Source organism: Callorhinus ursinus, unplaced genomic scaffold, assembly GCF_003265705.2.
Source record: "Callorhinus ursinus isolate GAN/ISIS: 27379988/994484 unplaced genomic scaffold, GSC_fseal_2.0 scaffold37, whole genome shotgun sequence".
Classification (NCBI taxonomy): domain Eukaryota; kingdom Metazoa; phylum Chordata; class Mammalia; order Carnivora; family Otariidae; genus Callorhinus; species Callorhinus ursinus.
Genome location: NW_027397099.1, coordinates 6,746,343 through 6,757,131, shown reverse-complemented (window position 1 = coordinate 6,757,131; position 10,789 = coordinate 6,746,343). Strand labels below are relative to the sequence as shown.

The 10,789-nt window shown below is 54.1% G+C and overlaps 1 pseudogene; it reads left to right on the top strand.

Moving 5' to 3' along the window:
- Positions 1-235: 235 nt before the first annotated feature.
- On the top strand, positions 236-6,758 carry LOC112836890 (carboxylesterase 4A-like; annotated as a pseudogene).
- The last annotated feature ends 4,031 nt before the right edge of the window (positions 6,759-10,789 follow it).

Below are 10,789 nucleotides of genomic sequence, written 5' to 3'. Positions count from 1 at the left end.
ACTGTAACCTTTATATAACTGTTCTTACATGCATATGTATGTATGCATATGGGTGTGCATTTAGCTCTTGCATTTCTGCATGCTTCGTTGTAAATGAGCTGAGCTTGTATGTACCTATGTATGTATAGATTTGTATGTACGTGTGAGTATTAATTTGAGTAGATATATGAATGAGAATGCCTATATGTGTGTGATTTCTTCCCAGAAGTATGCCAGGTAAATGTTAGCAATAAGAAAGAGATATGGTAATATCACTATCAGACAAGCAGAATCAAAATGACACAATGATATTGACATTAAATGATGCATTAAATGACAGAAAATAATTTATACAACAGACATGAACCTTTATGCACCTACCAACATAGTGTTGAAATCTTAAATCTTAAATAATGAGAGACGAACATACTGAGAGAAACACAGAAAAAGTGGGCAAGTACACAATTGTGAAAAACTTCCAGCTGCAACTGGTGCCATGGCAGATGGGACAGAGTTCTTTCAGGGGCCAGAGTGACCCTTCTCCTCTCTTCCTAGGTACCCTGCACACCAAAGAACCTCTAGTGGTTACCAAATATGGGACCCTCCAAGGAAAACAGATGCACATGGGAAGACACCCATCAATGTCTTCCTAGGAGTCTCCTTCTCCAGACCTCCTGTGGGTGCCTGCAGGTTCACTGCCCCAGGGCCCCCAGAATCCTGGGAAGGAATCAGAAATGCCACCACCTATGTCCCTGCATAAGAGCCAAAGGACTACTGTCTGGGAGGTGGGCGAACCTTAAGGAGGGCAGTGGCCCAATGCCTGCCTCTGGGTCAGGGTTTGAACAACACTCTAAAAAGGGTCCACTGTGCGGCCATAAGTGGGCCAGGGGCCCATTCTGGGCCTCAGTTTCCAAACCTATATAATGAAGTAATTGGCCCAGATGGTGTTTAAGGCACTGATAATTCTGTTCTTGTCTCTCTCATGGGAGAGCTCCAGGTAAGGAGGAGGTGCTCACTGATGTGCCCCCGGGACCTTCTGGGAGCTGAGTTGTCCTAAAAGTATGTGAGGAGCAGTTCATTTGTGCTTGCTTTCTTTTTCTTTCTTTCTTTCTTTCTTTCTTTCTTTCTTTCTTTCTTTCTTTCTCTTTCTTTCTTTCTTTCTTTCTTTCTTTCCTTTTTCTTTCTTTCTCTCTCTCTCTCACTCTCTCTCTCTCCCTCTCTCTCTCTCTCTCACACACACACACACCATACTCAGTGAACCCTGAGCTCTTCCCTCTCACTTGGGACTTGAGCCCAAGGACAAGCCCACATGGCACATCCAACCCTTCACTGCAGAAGGAGCTCCAAGATGGGGAGGTCACAGGCTCAGGTTCAGTTTTAATGTCCCAGAATCTTAATGCAACCTCTAGCAAGGCTCAAACCCTGAGTCACATGAGCATTGTTGAGATTATGCCTGCCTTTTGAAGCCTTGGGCTTGGGAATTTACCCAGAACAAATGTATTAATTATTTATTCAGATCATTGAGTAACCCACTGTCCAGAATATTCTGTGGCAATCATTAACAATTAGTTGGATAAAGCACTGGGTTTAGAAAAATGTCTACTGTAAGAACCTGAGTGTCAGTTGATATTAAGAAACTACAACCACCAGAGTGCCTGGGTGGCTCAGTGGGTTGAGACTCTGACTCTTGATTTCGGCTCAGGTCGAGATCTCAGTGTTGTGAGATCAAGCCCTGCACTAGACTCCATGCTGGGCTCTGCGCTAGGTGTGAAACCTGCTTGAGATTTTCTCTGTCTCCCTCTGCCCCTCCTCCATCCCACACAAGCACAGGTGCCCTCTCGTTCTCTCTCTAGAAAAAAAGGGGGGAGGGGTGCCTGGGTGGCTTAGTCAGTTGAGTGACCAACTCTTGGTTTCAGCTCAGGTCACGATCTCGGGATCATGAAATCAGGCCCGCCAAGGGCTCTGCACTGTGTGGATTCTGCTTAAGATTCTCTCTCCCTCTCCCTCTGCTCCTTCCGCTGCTCATGCACATTCTCTCTCTCTCTCTCTCTCTCAAATAAATAAATAAATCTTAAAAAAAAGAATGTTTAAAAAAACGATAACCACCACCCTGGGTGTCTAATTGTTGAGAACAGGGCATCCACTGTTAGAACATGAATGGCTGTTACTAGAATGCTGGGGTGTTGGTCATTAGAACAACGACCATCACTGAGAGAAGCCCAGACATTCTGAACACTCTGTGATTGTTATTTGGAATTCCATGGATCAGGTGACAGAACATGGGATAGCCATTACTAGAGCCCCAAGGATCAGGGGTTTAGAGATTGGAGTATCCACTGCACCGAAGTCTGGGTGTCAGTTGTTGGAACACTGGCCATGAACTGTCAGACAATAGCGCTTTGGAACACAGAGTGTTAGGTATAGGAATTTGTGGATGGCTTAGAACAGACTACAGGGTGGTAGTTAAGAGGGGAAGAAGACCAGTGACTAGTTTGGATAATGACTAGTTTGGGGCCAGAGCAGCAAGGGAACAAGCAGAGAATGGAGCAGAATAGGCAGACAGGATCTCCTGTAGCCAGTCAGATGGACCCAGCCCCAACTATTGAGAACAGCCACTCTCAGGGCTGGGCCAGCAGGGAGAAAAGGTGAGGTGGCCCAAGAGCCAAGCTCCACAAATGTCCACATGGGTGCCAGGACTCAGATAAATCCTCATCCATCCCTGCCCCTTGGGAGTGCATGGTTCAACTCCAACCCAGTGCTGTAGTCAACGTGGTTAGAGCTTTGGGGAAGCACAGAGGGGAAGTGCCCAGCAGAGGGGGAACCACTTGAGCTGAGCCTTAAACATGAGTAGGAGTTTGCCAGGCAGAGGAGAAAGCATTTGGCAGAGGGGACAGAAGCATAGGGAATTGGAGGTGGGAGGCTAGGGTCCATGTGTATCTGCAGGAAGGGGTGGCCAGAAGAAGGCTAGATGAGGAGGGCCTGGGGCAGTGCGGGTGAATCTGGCCCTAATCCTGAACACAGGGGGGCCCAGGAAGGTTTTAAGGAGGGGAGTGAAATGGTCAGGTTTTTGTTTTCTATCAGTCCTCTGAGGAGGATGAGTTGGAAGGGACATAAAGAGGCTGGGGCAGTGTCCTGGCCAGATGTGGTAATGGCCTTGGCAGGGCAGCAGCTCTGGAATAGAGGAGGAGGCCTATTTAAGAGCTGTTTGGGAGGCAGAACAGAGACTGAGGGAGGGGAGGGGACGTGAAAGACAGGGAGGTGCCCAGGGTGCCCAGGTTTCTGGCTTGACAGCACCAACAGCGTCTCCAACAGGAGCAGGGAATCTCTCCCCACAAAGACTCATGGGGCCAGGCTCAAGGCAGAGGGGTGGATCTTGGGGAAGCCAAGCTGAGCTGCCTCCCACCCCTGGACCCTAACGCTAGTGGCAGCCACTCGGACACAGGCAGATAGATACACACACACACACACACACACACAGAGAGAGAGAGAGAGAGAGAGAGAGCCTAAATATTGCTTTTGGTTCTATTCTATTCCCCCAAATGCGGAACCTGGGTTTTCAACCATTCTCCGCTCTATGGCCACCACATCGGGCCCAAACTCATATCGTGGCCGCAGGAGGTTTCAGGAGGCCTGGGGCAGATCACCTCCATGTATCCCAGCACGCGAAAACAATACAAGTGGCTGAGCTTCAGCGAGGACGGTCTGTACCTGACCGTGTACCGCCAGCGCGCGCCTGGGACGCTGTGCTGCGGCTGAGTATTCATCTTCATGCGCGCCGCCCGGCTCAGCCACTCCACCGCCCCGCTCAGGCCTCGGCTTTCCGCGCCCGGGTGATGGTCTGCTTCCCAGGAGGCCCCTTCCTCGTGGGCTCCGCTTCCACGTACTATGCGTCTGAACTGGCCGCCCGCGAGAAAGCGGTGCTTGTGCTGCGGCAGCATAGGCTCGGCATCCTGGCCTTCCTGAGGTAGGCGGGGCCGGGGACCGGCGCGGGGGACGAGGGACCCGGCCTTCTCCGGACTTGTGCCCAGGGCGGAGGAGGTGCGGTCCGGGTGGAAGGGGAGGGGAGGGGGCTGTGGGGGCGTGGCTGCAAGAGGTGCGTGCAGGGTCTGCGCCTAACTTCTGCGGACGCTCCGTACTGCGATGGAGAGGGACCTAACTCTAGGAGAAGAGGTGTGGTCCCAAGACCAGGTGTCTCAGGGACGCGGCGAGGCGAGGTGGGGCCAGACAGAACCAGGTAGGATCCCCTGAGCAACCAGACGGTCGGGGCTCGGGACCCTGATTATAAGCCCCGCTCTCCCGAGCGCGGGCGACACGCAGGCCCGCGGGAACTCAGCGCTGGGTACAAAAAAACCATCGCAGCCTTCGGTGGAGACCCAGACTGCGTAACCCTGTTTGGCCAGTCTTCGTGGGCCATGTGTATCTCGGGACTGGTGAGTGCAGTGCCCGGGCAGACCCAGCACAGACTCAGGTCCACAATTCATGAGTGCATCCTCCACTGCACAGATGCATATGCAGATGTGTACAGGACCATGCAGGTCCACAGACAAGTGGACAGGTGTCCAAGGGTACACCTCTGGCCATGGGTTGCACTGATGAGAAAACCAAGCCAGTCCGAGAGAGGACAGTGCTGAGAGTAGGGATACTCAGCATTGTCACCCAGCACCTCCTGCCTCCCTACCTCCCCCCAAAGCTCTATCCCCTGAACAGAGTGCACCATCTGCCCTGTGGGCGAGGCTGGGGTCCAGACCAGGCCTGGGAGTCAGGGGCCTGGGTTGGAGACTGGGGAGCAACCACTGACCTGGAGTGTGCCTGCAGGGTGGGTGTCAGGTCAGGTACCCTCTGAGGGCCACATTTGGGAGGTGAACTGGGACCACATCACACAGGGCTTTACCTGCCACAGTAATAATACTGAAACGCTTGAACACTTTCTGTGTGCCAGACATTCTTCTAAGCCGTTTCTGTGTATTCATTCAATTCCTTCAACAATCCAGAAAGGGAAGTCTCCTCTTTCTACAGTTCTACAAAAAGAGAAGTTTTCTCCATTCTGCAGATGAAGAAACTGAGGCCCAGAAAAGCTAAACAGCTTTATTCAAAATACCCTGGGAAAGATTTGAAGCAGGGAAGTGACACAGCCAGATGTGCATTTAGAGAGATGGCTCAGTGTGCTGAACTGGGTTAGAAAGAAATAGGAGCAGAGGCCTGGAGGCCAACTGGGAGGGAAGGTGGGGTATATCCCACAGGAGATGATGAGGGCTGGCTCTGAAACAGAGGCAGGAAGAATGGAAAGTGGAAGTTCGCTGCAGAGGGATGCATGAGGCCAGATGGACAGGTGCAGTCTCATCCGAAAGGCCTCGGGGCAGCTGGGTAGACGGGTGGGCAGAGGTGATAGGAAAGGCCCCTAGGCCTGGATGGATAGTGGGGGGTGAGGGATGCCCCCTCTCCATTGACCGACCCTAAGGAGCTACTCAGTTCCTAATCTAGAATGTTCCCGAAAATGAAAGACTTTTGGTATGGAAGCAATAGTGGAAGGAGCAGGGTGGGATGTTAGCCCCCCACGTTCTGTTCCAAATGTCACATCATATTCCGACCCCCGGCCATTCCACAGTTGAGGAGAAGGCGCTGAGCCTCCAGATGATGAAATACTGGGCCGCCTTTAGCCCATACAGGGTGAGTCTGGTCCCCCAACACATCTGGGCATCTGACCCACTGGCCAGCTGCATCTGGTAATTTGTCCCTGCGTGTCCCAAAGGAAATGCACAATCAGCCCAAGCAGACTGCCCCTTCTCCCTCACCTTTCCCCACTCACCAGGTCCTAAACGTCCCTAGGATGTGTTTCTCTCTGTCCCATGACCACACTCTTCATTCACTCATGCATTCATAATGCTCTGTTTTTTACCCAGCCCTATACTGGGAGCTGGAATTCAAGAATCTTGCAGACATGACCCGCATCCTCCAGCAACTGGTTAATATTATAACAAAAACATTAAGTTGCTCTACTGGGGGGGGGGAGCAGAAGGTACTTTGAGAGCACGGAGAAGGGTGTCTGACTGAGACTGGGTGGGCAGGAGTGGCTTCCTGGCAGAGGTGACATGTGGTCTGAGCTTTGGCCAGCCTTGTGACTAGTCTCCCATCTCCACATTCTCTCTCCTTACCATCCATCTCCCTTATGACACTCAAGGGATCTTTGTGAAATATCATCAGACCAAGCCACTCACCTGCTTAAAACTCTTCATGGCTTCCCTCTACTCCCAGACTAAAGTCCCAAGCCCTTAGCCTCTTGGCATGAAAATCTTCAAAACCTTTACTGTGTCATCCTCTCTCCACATCCACCGTCTTCACACGCCCCATGTTTTCCTGTAACCTTACACTTGCTTCCTCCAAAAGCCCTGGTCTTTCATACCTCCAACCCTTTGCACATAGTGTTCCCTCTGCCTGGAAGGCCCTTGCCACCACATAGTCTTCTAATTTTTCTTAAAGGTCTATATATCATCTCTGTAAAGACTTCTTGGACCCCAACTCCCAAAGGGAAGGTGAATCGGGGAAGGGAAAGAGAAGAAGGCAGGGTGAAAATGGGCATGAACAATCCCCTTTCCTTCTTCCTTCCAGGCAGAAACCCCAGTGTTGGGAAGCTGACCTACCGGCCACAATACAACAAGGAGGAGAAGTACCTGTGGATGGATTTCACCACGAGGGTGGGTGTGAAGCTCAAGGAGGAGAAGATCGCCTTTCGGATGAGACTGCACCAGCATTGAGGACCTGAGAAGCAGAGGCATTTTTGAGGGTGGTTATGCAGGTAGGGAGCCTAAGGGATTGTCCCACCACCTAAGCCTTAGGGAGAACTGACCATGGACACATCTGAGACAAGCGTCCTGCCTTCCACAATGTAAGACCTGCAGAGGTTCCCTCCTATCTCCAGGCCAGAGCTAGAGCCTTAGCCTGTTGTTTGGGGCCCTGCACTACCTGACATCCCATGATGCCCCCCTGTCTCACTGATGCCATCAGGTTAGGCCAGGTCCTTTTCCTGCTACGCTGTGCCCAGCCTCAGGGCAAGCCCTACTTCTCCGAATCCTCCCACCCTTCAAGGTTGACTTGAAGCCACTTCTTTTGGGAAATCCACCCAGACTGCCACTGCCCCTAGCATTGCACCCAGTTTATCATTTACCACTCATCCTGCTCAACCTTGTGCCTATTCACATCACATTGGCCTGAGGGCTTGGGCAGGTTACTTATTACATGTAGTGAAGCTTTGATTGCTTAGGATCTTCTCTCCCTCCCCTACGCACCTCCCCCCAAGGCCCCTCCAAAGCCTGGACCAAGGAATGGTCCTCAGTAAAAACATGTGGACTTGACCTGAATTTCTCCATCTGTACAATGGTTGAGCAAAGCAGATGGCATCTTGATTTGAGCCCTCAGAGGAAGGGTGCATTGCTGCCTGTTCCTCCTAGGGCCGAGCCTGCTTTGCTACACTCAGGGGCTGTGGCAATTTGCCTGGGTTGCAAAACACCTGGCTTTTTTCTTCACTGTCTCAAGTGTGCCCCTCAAGGACACCCATACCCCATGCTCACTTGTCCATGGGTTTAGGTCTTGGTGCTGCATCCAGACTCCTCACTCTGGCCTCTCCTACAACTCAACCTGGGCATACCCCAACCTGTACCCAAGGTTTTTTTGGTTTAGTTTAGTTTTTTGTTGGTAAAATATATATAACATATAATTTACCATTTTAGTCATATTTAAATGCCCAGTTCAATGGTATTACGTACATTCATGTTGTTATGTAACCACTGCCACTATCCATCTCCAGAATTTTTTCATCATCCCAAACTGAAAATCTTATATCTATTTAACACTAACTCCCTATTTCCTCTCATCCCCAAACCTTGATACCCACTATTCTACTTTCTACCCTGTGAATTTGACTATCCCAAGTACGTCATAGAAGTGCAATCGTACAATATTTGTCCTTTTGCGTCTGGCTTATTTTGCTTAGCATACTGTCTTCAGATTGCATCCATGTTGTAGCATGGATCGGAATTTCATACCCTTTCTAAGACGGAATAAATAATAAATAGATAATACACACCATATGTTGTTTAGCCGTTTATCTGTTGATGGACCTTTGGTTTGTCTCCACCTTTTGGCTATTGTGAATAATGCTCCTATAAACAATCGTGTAGCGTCCCACAGGTCTTATGCCCCAAACTACCATGTTGCTTAGTCTCTATTCCTAGGGCTTCCTGAGTTCCTGAGACAACTAGAAGCTGCAGAGAGTGGGGGGGGGCAGAGGCCCCCAACCTTCCATGCCTCAGTATCTGAACCCCAAAAGCAAAGTGATGGATGGAAGAGGACAAAACCCCTTTCAAGCAAATATTTATCTTCACAGCAACCGTGTCATGGATTTTATTACCCATATTTTACAGATAAGGAAACAGACACAAGACATAAAAGGCCTCGCTCTAGGTCATGACCTAGTAGTGGCAGCGTGGGAATTTGACACAGGCCTGTCTGACTCACCCTGCCACCTCCGTCCAGACCTGGAGCAGTCCCTGAGGGAGGATGGTCCCCAGAGGAGGTGTGGCAGCTCTCCTCTCAGGGGAGGCATAGGCAGCAGAACATCCCTGCCCACCTCTAACCAGGGGACAGTCAACCAAACGACCATTCAGTGGGACCCTGAGTGAGAGCTAGGAGCTCAGCCGCCTGGAGGGTGGTCCTGGGCAACCTGGGCAGAACTCCGCAGGGCCTAGCTGGGCTTGAGCGCCGACCTGAAGGTCCAGACGTCTGACTGCAGGTTGGTCCAGGCCTGCTTCTGAGGGTCCCTCGGTTCCCTCCTCAGGCTCTCTCACGTCTGGGGAAGGAACCTTCTCCAAAGAGCCACCTGCCCAGAGGCTGTTATCTCCCAGACCCGAGGGTGTGCGGCTTAGGAGGAACTAGGGTTCAGTCAGGGCTCAGCCAGGCTGCAGCAGATGCCAGGCTCATAAAGGACTCCCAGGGATACCCTAGGACCTTCTCTCGGAATTGGAGCCTGGAGGAATTCCAGTGGTCCGCCAGGATGGTGGGCTGGCCCCCTGCCCCCCACAGCTCCTGCCCCACACCCACCCTGTCCTCTCAGGAAGACTCCCCTCTCCTTGTGCGCTCCTCCTGTGGAGGCACCACTGGCTGAGGGAGGCGGGGAAGGCTACCTACTGGCCGGCGCCCACCTCGGCTTCCCTGCTGCACCCGAGTCTCCGACGGCCACCCACAGTTGTTCCTCCTGCCAGGCCCCATCCCGCAGGGAGCGGTTCTCAGATCTTGGTGAAGGCCCCAGGGCACTTGAGAGACTTTTCCCTGGGTTGACCGCGGCGTGCCAGGGCCGCCGCGAAGACGAAGGCGGACGGGCGCAAAGCCGCCGTAGAGCAGCGCGCGCACGTGGCCCCCGGCCGCCCCGCGGCTCAGCTCGGGCCGAGCCTCACGCCCGGCTCCGGAGCGGCGCCCGTCCCTCCCCTCCGACACCCCGGCCGCCCCCACCCCGCGAAGCAGCAATTACCCGCGAGGGCGGCGGAGGGAGGGCCAATTAGTGCGGGAGACTCGGCGCGTCCGCGGTGGCGGCGCTGACCGCAGCCCCCGCAGCGCCGCCGCCGCCGCCCTCGCGGCCCGGGCAGACAGCGCCGGCGGCCTGGGAGCCCCGGGGGACCCGCCGACCCGCCTCCTGCCAGCGGCAGTGATGGATCCAGTCGCCTGGCGCGGGGCCAGAGCCCGGGCGGACGCGAGGGCGCCGGGAGCTGAAACTCGCCGCCGTGGGGGCGCGAGGACGGGGGGCCGGGGTCGGGGGGCAGCGGAACGGGGCCTCCCTCCCCTGGAGGACTCCTGCGCCCCTGACGGCCCGTGCCCATTGAGCCAGCCGTCAGTCGGCGGGCGGCGGGCGGCAGGCAGCGCGGTGGGACGGAGCAGCCCCGGTCTCAGGCAGGCGACGCAGGCGTTCCGTGCAGGGGCGGGCTCTGCCCAAGGTCCTTGAGGTCTCGCGGTTCTCCTGGCTTCAGGCTCTCCAGGGCCCCGCTTGGGCTGGCCGCGCCCAGAGCAGTTCCCTGCTGGTGGCCGTGGAAACCCATGCTGGCTAGTGCCCCCGTGGCCGGGAGGTGGGCAGGAGTTTGGGTGGGCAGCACAGGGCCACAGGTGCTCATCACCGATGGATGAGTCATGGACTTCCTCGCCAGGGTCCCGTGCCGTGACTGGCCACCTGTGGACTCTAGGAGACCCAAAAGGGATCAATCCTGCCTTCCAAGAGCCCACAGGCTGCCAGGGAGGATGCCCCAGGGCCTTGGCCGGGATCCCAAGCTTATGGAAGCTCTGAGGTCCAGGGAGGTATCAGGTGAAGGAGAGGGGCTGGAAGAGGAGCAGTAGGGTCAGGTGCCACCACTTCAAGGCTTCACCTTCCCCAACTGACCCCTTCCCAGCCCAAGCTGGACATACTGGAGCCCTGTAGTGAGGGACAAGGGAAGCCTATGCCCAAGACACACTAGATGAGGCTGAAGTTTCTAGAAGGGAAGATGCGGTGGGGGAGGGTTCAGGAGAAAGGTTCACAATTCTTCTGTGGGACTCCCCCATCAGTGCCACAGGGGCCTGGGTTAAAGGCTCTGAGGCTCCTGACCAGTGCTGGATGCAGTGGCACGGGGTTCAGAGTGGCCTTTTCTCTGTGCCCTCTGCCCCCAGCCCTCTCATGTCTGGCCTTGGTAGGAACGGGCTGGCGACCTGCTGTGTGCCCTGAAGGGCCCCACTTCCTGGGAGGGAGAGGACATCGCTTTTCTAAAGGAGTCAGAACTCCCCTTTCCATATACCA